The 22739-nt window shown below is 45.4% G+C and overlaps 1 protein-coding gene across 6 annotated transcripts in view; it reads right to left on the bottom strand.

Moving 5' to 3' along the window:
- Nucleotides 1-22739, bottom strand: part of HIVEP3 (HIVEP zinc finger 3) — a 493156-nt gene that overhangs the window by 415171 nt on the left and 55246 nt on the right. The window contains exon 1 of one of the 6 annotated variants that reach the window (XM_073317989.2): nucleotides 929-1083. The exons of 4 other annotated variants lie outside the window; for them this stretch is intronic. The gene's annotated coding sequence lies outside the window, so the exon portion shown is untranslated. One more of the 6 variants, XM_073317991.2, reaches the window with a different exon arrangement.

Below are 22739 nucleotides of genomic sequence, written 5' to 3'. Positions count from 1 at the left end.
CAGAATCTAATCAGCAGCTGTTTTCTGGATCCACAGCCAGCCAAAGCCTCTCTTGTCTTTTCCCACTATGAGTCTAGGCCTTTTTGAAAAGGGTTTTAACCTTTTAAAGATACAGTACACCAATTATCACTTTAGGAGAGCTGTCACTCAGTGCTCAAAAAACCCTGTCCACACAACCCAAGAAGAGAGAACAGCCATTGTTTGGGCTAATGATCTTTCTGAATAAATGTTGTTATTATCATCACAGACTTTAAGAATGTCATTTTTGCCTTGAGTAATAAAAATAAACTGATAAACTTGCCATTCAGCTGCTGAATAGTCACAACAAAACTAAACAGCGGTTAGTTACAATACACACTGAATTCTCAATATACAGCCTCTCATTACTGATATTATTTTTACTGCTATTGAATCTTTGGACCAAATAGTTACTGAAGCCGCTACTCTCCCCACTTGCTATGACAGGGTTAAGTATAGGCAGAGAACAGCCCCTGTCAAGTACTTACCATCACAACTAAGGACGAGGGCTCAAAGTTTTAAATGGGCCGTTTCGGGCATGAAATACAGCATTCTTCCAAAATACTCTGACCAAAACAAAACAATAAATGAACAGACCCAACCCTCCACTAATACACAATTTTACTGGCTCGGACCATCCCATCCCTGGTTCGCTTCCATACCTCGTTTTCAAAGGAAGAAGACGAAGCGCCAGCTAAACCTCTCCGGAGCACATTTCCTGGTTCTTTTTAGCAAAAAAGAAACCCCCCGAACCAACCCAGCCCCCGGATCTCAGCGTGTGAACGCAGCTGATGCGCCCCGCGTACTTCTAGGGAAACAATCGCTGCCATCCATTGCAGACACACATGCCCCGTGCATTCATCCAGCCGCTACCCGCTTCTCCCCTGCCGACATGCATCATCCAGCCCACCTGAGGGGCAGTAGGAGCAGCATCCTCGGCGGCGGGGGAAGAAACGCCTCTCCCCGGGGCGCTCTCATTTAGCACCCACCACGCTTCTGTTAACGGTATAGTCCTGGATCTGCAAAGCCTGTCGGACAAACCATTGCAATCAAGCGGTACTCCCCCCCCCCCTTCCAACTTTCTCTCCCTCCCTCCCCCTTCCACGGCTCTTCAGCAGAAAATTATCATATTTCATGTGTCGTTGCTCCAGCGCGCTGCCTGCTCTCGCCAATTGGCTGGGCACTTGCAGCCGGAAATGTCAACAGGGCTGGCTCCGCAGAGCGCAGGCTCGCCGCGGCCAGAGGCTGGGCTCGCTCCTTTGCTGCCCGGCCGGGGAGCGGGACCCGCTGGCCCCGGGGGGACGCGGCGGCGGCGGCGGCGGCACCAACCTTCCATCGCACGAGCCCTTGAAAACTAACCCGAAGGGAGGGAGCCTCCAGCCAAAGGAGAGGCGGGGGGTTCCCTGGCTCCCAGGCTCTCCTCGGAAGCAAGCAGCTGCCGCAAGAGGAGGAGCGGCACTGTGGCTCGCCGTTCTTCCAGGGGGTTAGGAGGCGAGGCCAGAGACCTTCCCCTTCCATTTCAAGAGCTGCGCAAGGGTCAGAGCATTTCGGCTGCTTTGGAGACACTTCTGCTTCCACCGCCAACACGCTGTAGAGCTGTTCCTCCAGCCCCCTCCTTTATTATCGGCAGGGCTTTTCTGTATGGAAATGGGAATCTTCATTAAGGGATCCACTTGTTCCAGCTGCAGTTCCTCCTCCCCCCGACCTGAAGTCATAACAGAGCTGGGCAAATAGTTAACAATAATTTATATATTTAATTAAAATCACTTTAACTCACAAACACATCAGAACGTGTTCTAATTAATCCATTATCTGAAATTATTTAATTTCTTCTGCAGATAATGCCTGACCTGTAATATTTTTCCAGGTTCTTAACTAGACAGTTTACTAAACTAACCACCATAGCAAAAACTGTTGAATTTTACAATCAGATATACAATTCAAAAATTGTTTGGGGCAAATACCCAAGTTTAAAATTCACTTTTAGTAAGTGAGTCTGGGTCCAGGCATTTATGCTGCACTCATGACCATGGTATTTGAGAGCTTTACAGAATTATATGGCTCCCCATATTTCCCCCCAAAAGTGGTGATATTCATAGTCATTTTTGTGGTTATGAAGTGTGAGTGCTGAAAGTTCAGGTTAAACAAACCAACAAATACAGTAACACTGAAATTTGATGTTTTCCCCCACAATTTTCTCAGATCTAAGATACCATCCTCTGATTGTGGCATTAGGAACGAGTTGAAAATCGGATATCATTAACAGTGGCCTGTTAATAATACTTTGCACTTAACTTATGTAGGCCGTTTCACATGAGGTGTGTAAACATTATCATAATCATTTTACACATGGGAAAACTGAGAGCCAGGGTCATTAAGTGACTTGCCTGTGGTCAAACAGCAAGCATGCACCTGAGCTAGGAAGAAAGCCTGGACTTCTGCCTCCCATCAAGTGAGATATACACTTGGGAGACAGAATGATGGAAAATCAGAGGCAGATGAACTCTTAAGGACACAGTTATCCTCTTTGCATGCAAATGTGCCTTATACAAATAAACAAGGAAGGAAGGGGGAACAATCCTATGACATCTGCAGAATTGTACCTTGCAGGACATTTTTCAAAGTTTCCCATCAGGTTCTTTAAAGTACAAATGAAAAGGAGCAATAGAGATATGTTAGAGTAAACAGCTTTCGTTTTATTTCATCACTGCTTGCACAGGGATAAAAAAAAATCCCTGTCATCAAAAATAAAGAGGATTTAAATACAGTATTTACAATACAAATCAGCTTACGAAGCCCACAGTTCTGAATGGACCATGTTAAAACAAAGTAGTAAATTAATGACATCTTGGGCAGAACATTACTGGACACATAACGGTTCCAAACATTAATGAACTGTACTTTCCCTTGCACTGGGACATAAGGATAGAGAATAGAAACCAAGGCCATCTTAAGAACAGCCGTGAACGTCAGTGTTCTTGTCAGCCCGGAGGACAGTGAAAGTGCTTCTCTTAGGGAACTCGGCAGACACCATTTCCAACAAAGTTCAGTGCCCTCTGTCTCCCTTTGGCACAGCAAACACTCATCACCACTGTGTGTCACTGCAGGCACTGAAACTAATGTGGTGAGAGAGAAGAAAGTGAGATAATCAAGCTATTAAACAAAAACACTCTCCAGTCCCCCAACCAGTACACTGGTTCATGCATTTCTTCCCCTTCCAGACTTCAGCAAGAAGCCACAAAAAGGCGATTTCATCACCTAGACAGCTCCTGGAAGCCAAGTGTGGGCTAATGGTTAGAACAGCAGTGACGGGGCAAGACACTTTGCTTTCTGTGCATCATTTGCCCCATCTGTAAAGCAGGAAAAACAATAACTACCTCAGGGCAGTATTGTGGGGCTTCTTTTAGCCTATTCAGTCCATGTTCAGGCCCCTAAAGAAGTGACCTAATCACAAGCAACTTCAATAGGAGTTTTTGGGGGTACAGTACTCAGATCACTTAATAAGGAACCTAAATGTGGTGTTTGGAGCCTAGCTTTAAGTACTTATTGTTTAAAATCTTCAACTTAATCATGGGGAGTTTTCCAGCCGTGCTTCTCAGCTCACCTGTTCTGTCTGATGTATCCTTCAAGAGTGTGTTCTGAGCCAATCTGTGGGGGAACTTAGTCCCACTCAGAGAGCCTTCCTGCCTAAGCCTTCCTACTCTACAGTGAATACACTTGGTTATTTTGGCTACTGTTTGTTTTAATGTTGGGGTGTCGTGGCCTTTTCCTGCAAGATTTGTTTGTTTGTTTTTCCAGGAGGAGACAAGCTCCAGGGGACCAGGGAGACAGAGCTGAAATTAAGAGCAAAAGGAGACAATGTGGGTCCTTGTTCCCAAAAAAGGCAAGGCATATACCACACTGAAGATGGCTAAAAACATATAACCACAGTGCTGCCAACTCTCATGATTCTACCACATGTCTCATGATGACATTTGGTGTTTTCCTGAAAGCTCTGGCTGCTGAAATGACGTGAATACATGAAAATCTTGGCTCACCTTAAAAAAAAAAAAAAAAAAAGAAGTCTAGCCTTTATGGTTGTGGGAAAAGCTTGAAAGCGTGACCCAAGTGCATCCTATGGGCTCAGAAATCAGAATACAAAGGAAAAGCACTCCAAATTTATCCTTTTTCAAAATTCTACCAATATTTAAACCAATCTTGCGATTTTTTTTGAGGCCTGCCTCATGATTTCTGAGTGTTTAAGGCTGGTGGTACTGTAAACACTTCTCTAATATTACTCTTTCCTGTAAGCCGTTACTGTAGTTGCCAAAGGGGTGCTGTGCTGTCCTGAATGGAGTGTGATTGTCCATGTGCAGGGATGCTAGAACAATTTATATAGTGGGAGGGCTGAGAGCCATTTAACCAAACTGTAAATCCTGTATATAATGGAAACCACTTCAAGCCAGGGGATGCAGCAGCCCCTCCCACACCCCGAGTTCCAGCACCCATGTCCATGTGACAATCTCTATCAAAATGTGGCACACACCGTGGAAATGTTTGAGAACCCCTGGATTTGACAGACAGGTTAGATAGGCTGACTCCCCTTCTATTGGAAGCAAGGTTGTGTTGTAAATACTAAACATTTCATGTATATACAACTGTTCATAACGGAAGGGATACAAGGATACAATGACAAGGAGTTTGGGCGGTGAGTTAAAAAACAGACTGACTCTCAGATGTATACAGTGAAAAACACATTAAAAGTATGCCTGACTTCTTAGGAAAATGCTCACTTTTAAACTCTTAGAGTTAACAGCTTTCTTGCTGCTCTTCCTACCACAACTCTGTCTACACTGCAGCCTGTGTAGTCATCTGCTGCACCTGACTTCATGCTGCTTGCATTTTTCTAGCCAGGTACCAGGATTCAGCAAGCTGAGTTTGGGGTTTGTTTGTTTTTTTCATGCTAATTAAGGTGAAGATTTTGACCCTTACAATTAATGTGCATTTTACTTTGAAAAGTGACGAACTAAAAGACATGTGAGGCTCCATAGTTCTATTTTCTGGCTGACTGCAAATCAAACCTGTTCATTTCACAAGTAAAAAGTTGTTCATTTGTAACTGCCAGCACCACTAGTGGGTCTGGCACCTCACTGACACCTGTGCAACCAAACCCAGTTGCCTCCCAGGAGCCTAATAAATTCATAAAAGGAATGTTCTTGTTGCAACTGCATAGAGATAGCATCTCATTCTATATTATGCAAAGTGGTTTTAAAAGGTGCAGAAGGGAACCAGAGAGCTAGACAGCATGTGGAGGGAGACAAGAGGAACCAGCATGCACAAGGGAACTGAACGGAGGGCTCCAGGTACATATGAAGAGCACTAGATTTCCATTACTTACACAGGTGACTGGAATCTTCAACATTTCTTCAAAGAGAGGTCAGATTCCTCCCAGCTTGTGCTCAGAGCACTGTGTGGGCAACAGTCTCTGCCTCTGGGAAGGAAGGTGACAGCATGTACCATGCTTTCATGTCTGAACATTCCAGGAATGGGATGTAAGCCACACGTTCATGACCAGAGGTCAGAAGGGTTCTCAACATTTTCAGGCAACTGTACCAGTTACCCCAACTATACAAGCTACTGCCTGCCACTTCCCGATCAACTGAGTGCATTTTAAACCACCATGAAATACAGACTGTTCCAAACCCCACTATCCCAGCTGCAAGACTGGCATGTAGAGCAAACCAAACTCCACAGCAAGATAGAGTGTGCACAAGTGAATGGAAGGGGTGCGGGGGTAAGGGATGGACCGGAACTGGATTGTGTAACCCAGTCTCATTATGCTTAGGAGGACTTATCTGAGGTGATCAACTCCCAACACCAAGAAAATGGCACAACTTGTTTCCAAGGGAGGGAAAAGGGAAAATAGATGTGTGGCTGGTACTCTGCTCTCAAAAGGGCAGTTAAATGGGCTCCTTCGAGCCTGAAGGCTGTTGCTTAGCAGAGCCATAAGAGGCAGATAAGGTAGGTCTCCTTCTTGGAGATTTATGACTCCTTCTAAGCTGGTAAAAATGTTGCTGTGACTGTTCCTGCAGCCTGTACTGCTTCTTTCATGGAGCTGGGGTCTGAACCCCTAATGATCAAAGGGACGCATCAGAGTCTGAGTCTATGTAAGCCTTCACCTGTTTTATTGTGAAAACAAATTACAGCCTTTGAAAGGCAAGTCCACAGTGGTCTGTTCGACCTCCACAACTGTGCCAGAGTTCTGAAGCCAAGAGGATCTCCTCATGGTGACAGCTGTAGACATCAGTCTAGCTGCAGTCTGTGGAATCCAATGCAGCCTGAAGGGAAGATCTGGCTACAAAGTGCCATTCAGACACCAGGACTTTGAACTCATCCTTTGCATCCTATGGAAGCTCGTCCACAAATTTCCCCACCGAATCCCAGCTGATATATTTAGAAGACGTGCATGATGGTTGTCAATAGGCATCTGCAGACTCGTGGTGGAATAAATTCTTCTCCTAAATAAATCTAACTTTTGGGGGTCCTTTTTCTTTGGGAGTGATACGAAAATGGCTGTGGTGAGAATGTTCATTCACAGCCAAGACTACCAGGAAGTCCAGGGTCGGATGCGAATAAAACTGCTTATAACCTTGAGAAGGGACCTGGTAACACTTATCAGTCCTTTTTTGCTGTTGGTGTGAGGCTAGACAGAGTCTGCCACAGGGTTTTGGCACAATCTAATTAGAGCCTCATTAACAGGCAGCACAACTCTGCATGGACCCAAAAGCTGCAAAATATCTATTAATTTGTGGGCACTTCCTTGGACAAGCTTGGCTTGTCCTCTCACAGAGGTTGCCACTAGTCTCATAAAATCCTTATAAATTTTAAAATAATCTGGTATTGGGGTGGAGAATCTGATACCAGGCCTCATTAGGAGAGGATGACACAATATTTAGAGGGGGTGATCCTTCCTTCTGTTGAGATGGATCCTCATGTGGGCTTGCATTTACAGGCAGGATCACAACAGCAGGAACCTGAGTAGCTGCTCAGCATTATGATCTAGGAGAACAGGCTGAGGAAGAGGTAGTACTTGGAGCTCCCCAGAGTGTCCAATATGGCCACTGTGGGTATGGCAGAGAAGGCTAGTCTGACCAGCTCCAAGGACACTCCTTGCAGTATGAGTGTCTTCTCTAAGATCTAGATCTCAAACATCTCTCAGAAATGCCAAGAGAGTAACAAGATCTTCTCGATGTCCTAGAGATGGCCCCCTACTGTTTTCTGACTCAGACCTGTAATCATCTGATGGCAATGGTGGAGCTGTGTAATGGGTTGTATGTGGCACCCATTTAACCCATGAGGTTGATACTAATGTTGGTACTTAAGTCGGCATCAAAGCTGTATGGATGGGTGCCAAAGACTGTGCACCAAGTACATCCAATGAACCAGTGGTCAGTACCAGTGCAGATGTGATTGTTTGTGCCAGACAAGACTGAACAGCCATCAGTACCAAAACAAGATGGTGCATCAGTGCCAAAACTGTAGATGGAGTTATTGTCAGTACCAAAGTTGGTACCAGTGCCGATGGGAATGATGAAGCTGTGATAGATTAAGCTGTTGATACCAGTGTTGAAGATGGTACCAATAAAGTCAAAATTACAGTTGAAATGTTCAGTTGAATGAGAGGAAACAGAGGGACCAAGATGCACAACCAACCACTTGCTGCTTCATAAGCCTCAGTTGTAGCCCTGGAGCTATGGAAACTGTTGCTGTGTCAAGAAAGTTCTGCTGGTACATGACTCAGCAGAAACCTACCAGATGGTGACAGAGTCAACAGTACCGAGCGCTAATCCGGTACCAGGGAATGTCTAGTTGAAGCTGATGCTCTGATGTCGGTGCTGGAAGCCTCTTGTTTGATTCTTTCAAAGTCTATAAGTATCCAGAGTCTTTTTTTTTAGCCCTGGTGAGCTCTTTTTTGGTTTGGGGAGGCCTTCGGGCCTTGAGTTCCTGTGAGAAGGGCCTGGAGAAAGGGAGCACTTTCTTTTCTCCCATTGAGAGGAACCCAGTCTGTCCTGGTTTTGGAAGTTTTAGCTCCAAAACTTAGCTTAGCAAAAATTAGCTTCAGCAATGGGGCACTTTTAGAGGTGATAGGATAAGGTCATACTGTGTCTGACAGTCTCGGATCTGACAATGATCTCATTGCCTGCTCCATTAAGTGCTAGTACAAGCAACGCTCCTTTGATTTTGGGGTCTTCTTTCCCTAATGTGACTTTCTCCCATTCACAACAACCAAGGAGTGTGACCATTTGTAACGGTTACCTGCCCCGCAAGAGGAGCAATGTTTGAACACAGGAGAATCCAGAATACAGCCAATGTTCTCCCTCTCTGCCAAAGGGAGCTGACTCCACAGTGAACAAAAGAGGATTAAATTTAAAAAGGGAATAAAACATTATACAAAGCTAAACACAGCAGCACTACCTAACTATTTACAAATATTAACTATATATTGACAGGAAGAAAGGTCTCAAAAAGAGAAAAACTGGTACTGTGACAGAGCATGGGGAGCTTCAGCTCACAGCTATGGGTCATGAGGGAGAGTTGCGGCAGCTCTGCCCTTTATGCCCTCACTGGGAGGGAGGCATGAGGAGATGCAGAGCACATACTCCACCCCATTGGGTACTGCTACACAGACCTCTCCAGCTCGAATGCACTGGGCATGCACACATCTAAGTGGAACAGACACATACAAGCACTTGAGGAAGACTCTGAAATGCTCATCTGGTACCTCCTGATGGATGAACCCCAAAAGATTCACAGGTCAGTTCCAAATTAGGTCACCAGTTGATATTCAGGCCAGTTTTTTCATGTCACTTTGCCCATCTCTTCCTTACAACCTGGCATCTCCTTTCAGTGACCAGGCAAACACCAGTTGTGACCATCAGTTAACTCGATAATCCACATATTAGAGGTCTGATTTGCCAGCTGAACAACATGCTAATATTCTAGCTGAACAACAACCAACAGCCCTGTCCATAAGTCTCAGGTTTCGGTAAATAAATAACAATACTTCGAACTTTAGCATCTTTCCTCTGAGTATCACAAAGTGATGTTCTGACATAACTTAATTAAGCCTTGTGCAATCGTTGTGGACAGAACCCAAGACTTCTGACTTCCAGTCACCACACTCCAACCACTAGACCAAACTTCTTCTCAGTGTAAATCAGCCTATTGTTTAACACACACTCCTGACCTTTGCTTTAGCTAAGATGTCTATTGTGCCATAGTTCAGTGGGAGCACCAGGGTGAGAGGGGTCAGCTTGTTTAAAATGAATTATTTTCTTGAAGTTGGGCTTGTGATACTCAACAGGATTCAGCTTCATTCCTGACCCAAATTCTGTCAGAAAAGATCTATAAAAATAGCTAAGCAGTAGGGCTTTTTTCCCCACCCCTTGTCCTTGAGACCAGAGAACTCTAATTCTTCTACATGTATAGGATTGCCTGCTATCCTGCTACAAGGATCTATATTAAAACCAGCCACAGACAATAACCTCATACCATTCAGTACAGGAAGCATCATGATCTGCAATGCATTACAGGTCTAAAAAAAACTCGCCTAATGTTAGAAGAGTCTCAAGCTGTTAAGCTACTACTTATCTATGGTAATTCACCATAAAATATCTCCCTTGGCACAGCTAGGGAGTTGTTTTCACTTTCTAATAATGAGCATGTGACACAGACATTTAATGAGTTACTAGAATAACTTAACCAAAAGGCAAAAACCAAGAGGTTTTAGTGCCCAGGGGTAAATAATCATAATTAAAATAGTGACTGGACAGAAAAATAAAATAAAGGCTGGAGGTGATTATAAAATCATTTAGCTGGAATAGTGACCGTACTGCTTTCATTACCCAAAAGGATTCTTAAGCGTGACAAAAGGCAGCTGTCCTGGCAATAGGTACCTGGGGTTCCGGTGCTCCCTCTGCCCTTTATCTTCCCACATCACTGGGAACATGGGTTCCTCAGTTAATGACTGATTGAATTACTGGCAACTCTGGGCACTTCTGTAGCAACTTTCCTCTGCATTTCCAAGCATGTTACAGATGTTAATGAAGCCACGCTAACTTATGTAGACAGGTGACATTATCCTCACTTCAAAAATGTGTAAATGGAGGCACAGAAAGTGTGATTTGCCCAATGACATGTTTCACGTCAGTGGAAGAGGCAGGAATAAAATCCACAGATTCTGACTACCAGTCCCTGCTCTCACCAGTACACCCCTTTGATACCTGTTTTGGTCCCTACATACCATTTATCCCAGACAGCCATGTCACTCACTTCAGGCAGTCCTCAGACTTACGACACAATTGGTTCCTGAAAATCACGTTTTAAGTATAAACGTCATAACTCAATTTTCCCATAAGAACAATGTCAGATCAAGCATCGTAAAGTCAAAACTGACATTGGAAAGTTGAAACCAACGTCAGAAAGTTGAAACAGGATGTCAATTTATAAACGTCATAAGTGCCATTCATTGTAACTCGAACGTCATCAAGTCAAGGACTGCCTGTAATGTATTGTACACAGTTGGAGATGTGTCATGGGCGTAACTTTAAAAAGTACCTAACATTTGAATCAAAATAGATGTATCATTGGACCCGTGATTCTGAAGTTCACACACAAACAAGCACACAGACTCAGACAACATTTACCTTTCTGTCTTTCTTCTAAGATTGTTACTAGGTAGCCATTTGTCTGAGTCACTTGTGGCATTGTAACCCATATGTCTGGCTTTGTGGCATGGACAGGTTTCACTTAATATTGTACATAGAGCTAACATGAACCAGACAATAAAAACCTCAAGGCAGAAACTTAATTCATAAACTTAGTTCAGAGATAGATATCTGGCCACTAACAAAAACTATTTAAAAAGTATATAGTGCCAAGCACTGCTGTCTGTTTCACTGGGATAAATCAGAGTAATCTAACTAACTTGAAAGGAGTTACTCTGAATTTATCCCAAGGCCAGGATTTGGCCCCTGACATCTAGCTTAACCCTGCAAGAGTTGTGAAATACTCAGAAGTGAACATACTCGACACAGGCTTATGTTGGTAGCATGCAAGGAGTTGCCTCAGACCCATAGGTCTGGATATTTGATACCCAATTCTCCACTCACTTGTATCTTGTGTCATCATTTAAACATCCACCCAGATTGAGTGCGCTGTGCTACCAGGTCCGAGGACTGGTAGTTCAGAAGACTGGGGGTGACTGTGTGTTGTGATGCCTGCACACATGGGTGAAGCCCAGGGGGAGTTGGGCCAAAGGCAGCTTTAGGTCCCACTGGCATCCCTGAGATTGGCCTGGTTGCGGGATGGTGCAGCCTGAACTTAGCTGAGGCAGGCTAGGTTGCTACTCTAAGTTATAGCATCCCTGCTTGGGCTGCCGCTGAGTAACAGCTCAGAGTGCAGCTTAATAGCGTGTCTCTTTCACCAATAGAAGTTGGTCCAATAAAAGATATGACCTCACCCACCTCGTCTGTTTAATATCCTTGGACCAACAGGGCTACAACACCACGGCAAACAACATGGGAGGGTAGCGCAGTTAAGCACCTAGACGGAAGATGGATCTGATTTGTTTAGCTCATGTAGACTGCATGAGTGATGCAGGTATGGAGCAGTACTATGTCTGTGCTAAAACCATTAGTAATTGTTGGTTCTGAATTTTTGCAACATCCCTTAGGCATAACTTTTAGATACCTACATCACTACATAAATGCAATAAAATGTAGAACCCAATTTCACCCTCAGATCTGTGAAAGTGCCATCCACTGAAGTCAACATGTGTTTTGGGTTGGATCAAGTGCATAGTGTGAATTGTGAATATGGTTTCAGAGAAACAGCGAGACACTCCAGAACCATCCTGAAACTCACAATACAGGAGCTCTTCCAATGTACCAGTGTATTTTGCCCAAGCCAGGAGGCTTAGTCCCTGAGCTCATGGGTGTTGGGTAAATTTTTCAGGTCCTGGGGACAATAACTATTTACCTGCCTACCCTACTGCAATGTGTGGGAATTAGCTCATGTTTCCCATGGACTATTTGCACAGTGCTTTGCAGATGTAAAGTGCTGGAAAACTACCGAGTATTATATCACTGTCTTAGTTTGCTATAGCTTCTTTTATTCCCTTACATATTTAATATGCTGCAATTTAGTGTAACTTTGGCTATGGGAGATTTTCTCCACAGAACTCTGCCATCTCAGAGGCTACTTCAAGCCCCATCAGCCCACATATTATTTCTAGGTAGTTTTTAGGAAAGTTAATAGCTAGCCCAGGCACAAAAGAATCCAGCCCAGGAGAAAGAAGAACTATCAGCAGAACAGAACACTGTTGGTTTCCATATTAGCATCTCTTGGACTGAACAGCTGTATGGGGTCGCAGAAGCTTGAAAGCTCAGTGGGAAAAATGAGGGTGGTAGAAAGAATGTCAGCATTAGCATCTGCTTTCAGAATGAAGGCAAGTGGTTTGTAGAATACTTTCAGCTCTATTCCCCACGGCATACATTCATGGACTGCCCGTACTTCACTGGTCTCTGTGTTAAGCTTCGTTTTGGTTTGAAATTTTTTGAAACATTCCCTCTACTCAGCCTGTCCTGTAGCCTTACCAGCCTGAATTTCTCAGGGAGGGTTGAACTGGGACATTTTCTTTTTCAATTATTTACATTGACTCAAAATGGGTCAACTTCTGAAACTATGTCGTGTTACAGTGGAAAGGTATCTTAGAAAGCGTCACTTCCAGAGTGAAATTCTGGAACAGCCTTCTAAGGGGAGCAGTGAGGGCAAAAAACCTAACTGGTTTCAAGACTGAGCTTGATAAGTTTATGGCGGGGATGGTATGATGAGACTGCCTACAATGGCATGTAGCTGATCTGTGACTGCTAGAAGCAAATATCTCCAAAGGCCAGTGATATGACACTAGATGGGGAGGGCTCTGAGTTACTACAGAGAATTCCTTCCCAGGTATCTGCCTGGCGGGTCTTGCCCACATGGTCAGGGTCTAACTGATGGCTGTATTTGGGATTGGGAAGGAATTTTCTTCTGGGTCAGATGGGCAGAGACCCTAGGGGTTCTTCACCTTCCTCTGCAACATGAGGTAAGGGTCACTTGCAGGTGTAAACTAATGTAAATGGTAGATTCTCTGTAACTTCTTTAATCATGATTTGAGACTTCAGTAACTCAGCCAGAGAATAAGGGTTTATTACAGGAGTGGGTGAGTGAGGTTCCATGACCTGCAATGTGCAGGAGGTCAGACTAGATGTTCATGATGGTCCCTTCTGACCTGAAAGTCTATGAGTCTACAAACATTGAACAAGAAACATTCAAGGAAAACAGTATAATCCCTAAAATTATTCTGTCTCTCTCTGCTTCACTGTACAGCTTCTGCCTAGAACTATCTTCACCCCCTTTCCTGCCTGGCTTCTGGCTACACATTTAAAGAAACAGCACAAAAAGCCTGACAGGCGCTGTATGACCGTTTAGTAGTTTCACAGTAGTGTACTTAGTAGAGGGCCAACATTCCAGAAGGAAAAAAATATCCCCTCTGTAGTAAAGTAGCTCCTGTTGAGTCACACACTACGGCAAGACAGGAAATACTGGCACCAACTCTTGAGTCTTTATAACAACTCCACATTCACAACCACCTAATGATGGGAATTTCAAGTGCTATAAAATCCAAAGGAAACCCAGAACATTTTCTCCTTTACCTTTTAGTTTCTAAAGAGATTTTATTTTTAAATTATGGCTTGGACTACCGATATCTGATGAGTTGTGAGATAATATAATTGATCTGAATAGTTCTAAACAGGCATTTTTCACTTTGCAAATATCTTTGAGGTCTTCAGATAAAAGGTGGAAAAAAGTAAACACTGGAATATCTTACCAGCTCATAAGCAGGGAAGTATTATCCCCATTGTACAGATGAGTAATCTGAGATTGTGGAGAAAAGTGACTTGCCCAAGGTCACACAGCAAATCCATGGCAGTGCTGGGAATAGAACCAAGGAGTCTTAGGCCTTATCTACATTACAAATACTTTGCCTGATAGCTGTACCGGCATGGCCCTAGTGTAGGTGCAGCTCATACCAATAGTTTTTCTCCCAGCATAGTAACCCCACCTCCCCAAACAACATTAGTTATGTCGACAGAAGCGCTCTTCTGTTGGCATAGCTGTGTCTACACTGGGGTTTTTCCCAACACAGCTATGTTGGCTAGGGGATGTGGTTTTTTCACACACTTGATCAACATACCAACAAACCTTTATAGTATAGACCTGGCGCTACGTGCATCCTCTCCATGTGATGCATCAACAGGCTATGGAGTCCTCTGTGTGGCAGCACGTTGGGTTTGGGTGGGAGCATGAGCAGGCCAAGGTCAGAGGAGCCACTGTTGCTGGATACTCCAGGCCACCCTGCAGTGGGGACTTTGGATTGAAGTAGACCCCATATAGAAAAGCCACAGCTACTCTGCTGGCTTGGCTCACCCTGCATTTCCCAACAGCCAGCACCCAGGCCAGTTAACTGGGACTGGCTGAGCTGTGGGGTAAGATGCGTTAGAGAAAAACATCTTAAAGGGGTAGTGTGCATTCCTCCACAACTTTGTAACAGTTAACCACTGTCATATACTGGAGCTTGGGCTCTTATCAAAAGCTCACAGGCAGTGCAGAGCTTGGGGGCAGTTGAAGGATGTGCAGATACAGAGATGGACAATGAAAAGTCCATGGCTTTTTCTAAACAGTATTTGCAGTTCAGGTGTGGGGGTTAATCCAATTGCCAAGCCTATGGCCTTGCAGCATGAAAGATGCAAATGGCAAATAGGTTTCCTTTTCTTGGCTACTTGATCTGCAAGGAAGGCAGATCAAACCTCTCTCTTTTGTATTAATAACTAACAAAGATAGCAGCACACAGACACCTGCACACATTCTCCATTCCATTAGCAGACAGTCCTAATTCTCTGCTCAGGGCATAGGACTCTGGATGCAAATAAATGCCTAATACCAATAACCAAAGCAATGCCTTGTTTGTTTTTTTAAACAGGATTTTTAATCATCTCCTTATTTCCAACCTAGACTTGATGAAATCATTTGTAACAAATTTGTGAGCTGTGGACAACAGATACTATTACTTCAGAAACCACACATCAAGTTGGGAAGTCAACACTAGATGCCTTGTTCATCTCAAAAAACAGGTCTTTACCAATTGAGTAGGGCTTCTGATTTTTCAATTTTAACTGACAAACACCAATAAAACGCCCCAACACAAAAAAAGCCCACCAATGAAATAAAAAATTGGTTATATGATAAACACCAGAAACACTGCAGAAATGGGTACTTGTATCTAAGGACTTGTCTACATAGAGCAGTAATGCGGTCTACGGGGGTATGATTTCTAAATCACACTAGCATGTTGCACATTCGTTGGTCTATTGGTCTCAAGGTTCCCTGCTGCACTTTAATGTAGTGCTGTTTCAAACGGCACTACGTTAAAGTGCACTAGGGAACATTACAAAGAGATTACTCATTACAGTATATACTACTGTAATAACTGATGTATATAATATACATTAATCATTACGGTATACACAAAGAGAAAGCCCTGAAAACCCCTAATTTTTGGACATCTACATAAACCCCCAAAATTGCTAAAAATAACCCACCCCCCAAATAAAATTAATAAACCTCGAAAAACAGAAGCCCTACCCTGGAGCTAAAGGAAAACTCCAAGAGCTAAATTAGGAGCAGGCCCCTTCTTCTCCCTGTGGACCTTTAGTGGAGGCAATATCTCACTCGCTCTCTCTACACTTGCACTTCATCTGAGCCTCTGAACCACTAAACATCTTCCATCGAGATTATTACAGCTGAAACATTCATTTTATTTTTTAACTCTTAACACTGAGAGGATAAACATGACCTGGGGTGTGTGGGTGATGAGATGGTGTATGAGTGTGCAGGGTGTGATAGGAGAGGAGATGCAAAACTACTCAGTACAAGTAAAATTCACACAATAATTAGGATCAGCTCTGAAAAAAGGAAGCCCTAGGATGAAATCCTGGCCCGATTTAAGCCAAGGACAAACCTCTCATTAATTTCTTTGGGGCAAGGATTTCACTCCTATCAAGTCTAAGAAATCATGAGTAACTGATTACCTTTGCTCAGGTGAATAATGCAAGTGAAACCAGTTCAAGTAGGAAAACATGAAAACAAAGCTTTGACCTCAATGGTTAAGAATAAACACTTACTTAAGCTCAGGAAGTAACTGGGCTAGTATGAAAATTAGAGTCAAACACCAGACTCAGGTGCCAGGCCAAAACCAAAATCTAAACCTACAGCTGAATAGGGCAAATCAGGGGGTTTACACTGAGTCAGATCTTAGCCAAAAGGCTTTCTTCTCATCAATGAGTATTTTTCATAGGACAAATTCCTTAAGTAAGCAAAAACTTAAACCACATATAGCATTTCCTTCTCTCCTTTGTGGCTCAGAAAGGTAAACACCACAAACTATTTGTTTTATTTAGAATGGAATGCAAGTTGGCTAAGCATAAAATACTTTGGTAAAAATTCTCATATTGTTTTGGTTTGGGTCCAAATCTGGGTACACATGAGAATTACACTTTGTATTTCACACTGCACTAATCACGAACAGGGAGAGTGTGTCTTATTTAAATACAAAACTGTTTCATCCGCTTCCTACTGCTCTGCAGTTTGAGTTGAATATTTTGCATTAGCATTTGAAATCAGCCTTCCTTTGAGTTTGACTATTGGAACTATGCACTTTTTGCAAACTTTTTGGTCTATTTCAATTTCCACTAACATTCTGAGGCTACTGTTCACAAGTAAATTTCAAGTTCAAACTGTGTTCACTGTGCAAATCACAGCTAGTCACATGGGCCAAGAGTCCCATCTTCCATCTCCTGATGACTTTGGGCACCCCATGCAAATACCAACCCGTCACTACCTAATGTGTAGTAGTGCCTTATGTGGATGAGTGATGCTACCCTCTACTGGATGGCCCAAAGAGATGAACAGGAATCTCTTATTACTACAGAGTTACAGCTCTGAGTTTGCAAGGACGCTACATGGGAAAACTGGGCTCCTTCATATCTAACCCTGTTCCAGGGCCTAACAACCAGCTGTGGCAAAAAATAATATTCAGACCTGTTTCAAACTGAACTTGGAAGAGTTTGTATAGATCCAATTATAGTCTGTGCAGGAAACAACGCCTATAATTAAGATTGCCCAACACTTCCCCTAAGATCCTCATGTCAGTTGCTTATAGCTTTGACAAACTTTACTGTTTGGGTTTAAATTCCCCATGCCAATTATCTGCCTCAGGCTGAATTTTTTGTGGGGGAGGGAAGGGGAATTTCAGCAAAAACAGTTCAGTCATTTCTCAGAATGAGGTTAAGGGAAAATATGTTGTTTTGTCCAGTTACAAAAGTTGTTAAAATAATTTCACTGAAATGCTCTAGTGACTCCGTGCTTTGGAGCAGGAACTTGAAACATTGTAGAGAGGGTCACCCTGGTGTTAGTGATGTGCCTTTTGCTGTCCTTATGAAATCTGCCCAAATGTTGCCAAGTGATGGGCCTCTGAAAATCTCAGTTTGTGCATTGTCAGTGGAAACTTGTTATGGTTTGGCAACTAAATTCTCCCAAGATTCCATCTGACCTGGATATGCTCCATCCCACAGCTGCAGGGTCTGAGGAGAACTTTCCCTGCATTTGCTCTTTGTGGCAACCAGGGTCCACTGTGGGGCCAGGCAGTGATGAGCTGCCAAAATCTTAACAACCGGTTCCCTCCTCACCCCACGAGGGGGTCGTTGCCCACCCCCACCTGCTGGGACTCCTGACCCATCCACCCGCCTTCCCTGTCCCCTGACTGCCCCCAGAACCAGGCAGGAAGGTCTTGTGGGCCACCGTAGTAGGTGCTCACCCCACCCCTAAGAGCCAGAGGGACCTGCCGGGGGCCGAGGTGGGGAGTCCCAGCGGTGCTTACCTGGGGCAGCTCCCAGGAAGCATCCAGCAGGTCCCTCTGGCTCCTAGGGGTGGGATAGCATGGCTAGGGGGGGAGCAGCCGCTCCCCCCACTGATCACATCAAAAGTGGTGCTTTAGGCGCCATCTCCGTGGGTGCTCCGGGGCTGGAGTACCCACGGGGAAAATTTGGTAGGTGCAGAGCACGCACCAGCAGCTCCCCGCCCTGCGCCCGGCCCCAGATCACCTCACCTCCGCTCCACCTCCTCCCCTGAACATGCTGCCCCGCTCTGCTTCTCCGCCCCACCCCTGGCTTCCTGCGAATCAGCTGTTTGCGTGGGAAGCTGGGGAGGGCTGAGAAGCAGGCGGCGGCTTCGGGCTCAGGCCCAGGGAGGCGGAGGTGGAGATAGGCTGAGGCGGGAAGCGGTTCCCCTGCGCGCCCCCCGGGTTACCTGCTGCGGCGTGGGTGGCCCTCCTCCCCCCCCCCGCCCCAGCTCACCTCCGCCTCCCTGGGCTTGAGTGCAAAGCCGCCACTTGCTTCTCAGCCCCCACCACCACCCGGCTTCCCGCACAAACAACTGATTCGCGGGAAGCTGGGGTGGGGGGCAGAGAAGCAGAGTGGGGCGGCACGTTCAGGGGAGGAGGAGGAGCGGAGGTGAGCTAGGGCCGGCTGGGGCCGGGCGCAGGGCGGGGCAGGGCAGGGCAGGGAGCTACCGGTGGGTGCACCCACCAAATTTTCCACTTGGGTGCTCTAGCCCTGGAGCACCCCTGGAGTCAGCACCTAAGGCACCACTTTTGGCCGATTAAATTTAGAAGCCCTTTTAGAACTGGTTGTCCCCCGCAGAACAACCGGTTCTAAAAGGGCTTCTAAATTTAACAACCGGTTCCAGCTCACCCCCACTCATCCACCAGGCCCAGGAACAATCAGAATATCAGGGTTGGAAGGGACCTCAGTAGGTCATCTAGTCCAACCCCCTGCTCAATGCAGGACCAACCCCCAGTTTTTGCCCCAGATCCCAAATGGCCCCCCTCCAAGGATTGAACTCACAACCCTGGGTTTAGCAGGCCAATGCTCAAACCACTGAGCTATCCCTGTATCTCCTGCTCTCAGTGCTCATTGCACCCAAGCAGTGAGGCAGAGAAAGATAAATAAGGCTGGCTTAGATGAAGGGGAATAGTGACCAGGGGAGAGACTGAGACAATGGACTGGGTTGCATGGGATTGGTGTACTGCAATGAGGACCTGAGGGAATGGACTAGGGGGAGCAGGAGAGGAGAAACAGGGCTTGGACTTGCAGACAAGAAGGGGTAACTAAGGGTGGAGGAAGACTGGGACAAGGACAGGCTGGTTGGCCAGGGACAGGAGAGGTCAAGCTTGAAGGGGTAGGGAGTGTAGAAGAGTCTATAAGCACCAGGGTATGTGCCCCTCAGGATCTGAAATAGAACCCAGAATTCCTGAGTCCAAACGTTCCTCTACAGTGACCAAAGAGCTACGAAACCCACTAGCAAAATGTGTGTCTCACCTCCCTTTGGTGGCAGGGCCACACAAAGGACAACCTATTACTGCGATCACTTACTCTGTTAGTTCAAAGGCCAGTTACTCAGTTAGGTCAGAGGTCTGTGCAAAGGAGCTAAAGGTTTCACCCTGATTATGACCCATTGTGACATCCCCCAGGATACAATCTGGACTACTGAACCACTGTGTCCCTTTAACTATCCAGCCCAGGGTATCTTTTACACTGCTCTACTAGTGAACATAAGAACAACCATACTGGGTCAGACCAAAGGTCCATCTTCCCCAGTATCCTGTCTTCTGACAGTGGCCAAAAGTGACAAGCGGCCTATCCAGGCTCTGCTCACACACAGCGATTAGCAGGTAAAGTCACTCCCAGCCACTCATGAACTACATATAGGGTGCAAGGCTGAGGCTAAGAATTTGTGGGTGTCACTACACTCTTGAATGAACTCACAGAGAAAAATGATAAAAGACAAAACCACCACATCACCCAAGGGCAAACACTCTTCACAAAACAATCACTCTATATTTGACTTCTCAGTCCTCATCCTCAAAGGAATCTGCACAACACCTTCAAAAGACAAGACTGGAAGCTTAAATTCATAACTTTGTTGGACACTAAAAATCATGTACTTAATAACGACACTGGATTTATGGCTATTGCAACAACTTGTAATCCACTAACTGCCCTTTTCTATCCTATGATTACAGAGGTGTTAACTGGCCACTTCACTTTGAATATCTCCAATGGCTGGTGATGGGACACTAGCTAGGGAGGGCTCTGAGTTACTACAGAGAGGCAGGTGGGTCTTGCCTACATGCTCAGGGTCTAACTAATCGCCATATTTGGGGTCGGGAAGAAATATTCCCCCAGGTCAGATTGGTAGAGACCCTGAGGGTTTTTCATCTTCCTCTGCAGCACGGGGCACGAGTCACTTGCAGGTTTAAACTAGTGTAAACAATGGATTCTCTGTAATGGAAGTCTTTAATCATGATCTCACTTAAATAACTCAGACAGAGGTTAGGGGGCTATTACAGGAGAGGGTGGGTGAGGTTTTGTGGCCTCCAATGTACAGGAGGTCAGACTAGATGATCATGATGGTTCCTTCTGACCTTAAAGTCTAGGAGTCTATGAATGGTCTTTTCCAATGTGTGTTAACTACTTATGCTAAACAATCTGTTCCACCTTATAGTTAGTCATGACAGTCTGAGGCCTGGTCTACACTACAAAGTTAAGTCAACATAAGCTGCCCTGCACAACCAAGTTGTGCATATGTCTACACTCAAATTTGCCTCCCACTGAAGCAAGTGCCCTGTTACAGTGATGCAGTACCACCACCTCCCTGAGCAGCGGTGAACCATGGTTGATGTATGGATGTAGATGCAGCATGAGTGCAGACCCTAACAGTCCTCCAGCAGCTGTACCACATGCCTGACATCCATCATTCTGGTCACAATTGGGAACTCCACTGCACCGGGTCATAGAGGCTAGAAGCTCCTGCCTCACCTCCCCATTTTAAAACCCAATGAATTTTTAAAATGCCTTTTGCTGATTGTCCAGCTTGTTGAGCACACCTAGCAGCTCTCCATTGTTGCAACTGCACAGCTGACCATGCCAGCGACATGCTGCAGACACGCTCCAGCCTGGAGTAGACAGGAGATATTGGATCCCTTGGATCTTTGGGGATAAGCCAGGCACAGCTACCAACCAGCTACAGAAACATCAACATCTATGAGCAGGTTGCACGGGGAGTGCAGGAGAAGGGGTATGACAGAAATCAGCAGCAGTGCCACGTGAAAGTGAAGGAACTGCAGAAGGCCTGGGAGGACAACAGTCAATCCGTGCCAATCCACAGACCTGCCACTTTTACAAAGAGCTGTGTGCCATACTTCGCAGAGATCCATCACCACCCTGCACACCACCGTGGATACCTCCAAGAAGCCCAAGTCACAGCCCCTCCCATGAACAGCAAGGACAAGGAGGAGGAGGAAGAAACGGATGATGGGGACATGCCACCGGGATGCCCAGCTATGCCATGAGCCAGGACCTGTTTGAGACTCCACCACAGTCCAGTCAGTCCTGGCAGTCAAGCACAGGTGAGCCCAATGCAGGGGAAGGAACTTTGGGTAAGTGTGTAAATGTATTCCCATTATGATTATGTACCGATGGCACCCTCAACTTAACAGAACACCGCTATCGACTTTGCATTAACTTACTTGTACTAGAAGAGGTAGCAGTACAACCAAGAGAGACAGAGTTATCTGCTTTTCATTCCCTTGTAGAGTTAGGTGGGGGGGTGGGGAGCATGAGGAGCAGTTTGTATATGTGCAGGGGGATGTCCCTTGAATCCTCCTAAGAAATCTCGATGAAACTTCCATGGAGGTACGCTGCAATCCTCTCCCAAAGGTTTCCAGGGATGTCAGCCTTATTCCTTCTTCCGTGGTAGGAAACTTTCCCATGCCAGTTGACAATAACTGCGGTGGGCACCATTGCAGTACACAGGCGAGCAGCACATGGACCCCAGTGGCTTTGGGGTGCCAGCAGCTGCTGTGCTCTCTGTGCCTTTGTCATCCTCAGGAGTAAGATAACAGCTAAAGTCACCACCCCTCATGGAAAATGGTGCCAGGATTCAGTGCCATTGCCCTATGCTCATGGAACCAAGCAATTCCATCCTCATTTCCCTCACACCTGGCAGGCGATGGCTGGTGCTGTGCACAAGCGCTCTGAGGCAGAAATGTCAATCAGTATGTCTTATTTAAAACTTTAGGGGAGCAAGAGAAAGGAGTTCAGAATCTTAACTTTCGCTTTCCATTGTGACTACACTGACAACGTAGTTTGTGTTTTATCTGTAGCTGCTGCCGTTGCAGCCTTGAAGGGTTCCCCCTCTGCACCGATGGAATGTCTAAACCAGATAAGGTGAAAGAAGAGGACTCAGGATGACATGTTTAGAAAAATCCTGCAAGCCAGTGCTGCATCAGATTGTGAGCAGAGGGCCTGCAGGGTGAATATTGCAGACTATATGAAGAAGGAAAGAGAAAACAGAAGAAAGGCACAGGAGTCCCAGCAGGAAAAGGCAAGGGAGATGCACCAGGACACAATGGTTCTTCTCTGGCAGCAAACACAGATGCTGCAGACTCTCGTGGACCTACATGTTCAACAATCCGGGGCTCACCTCCCTCTGCAGTCCATGGAGAACTCCAGTATAGCACCTCC

Source organism: Lepidochelys kempii, chromosome 19, assembly GCF_965140285.1.
Source record: "Lepidochelys kempii isolate rLepKem1 chromosome 19, rLepKem1.hap1, whole genome shotgun sequence".
Lineage (NCBI taxonomy): Eukaryota > Metazoa > Chordata > Testudines > Cheloniidae > Lepidochelys > Lepidochelys kempii.
Note: the sequence above shows the minus strand (reverse complement) of the source record. Positions and strands in the feature narration are given on the sequence as shown.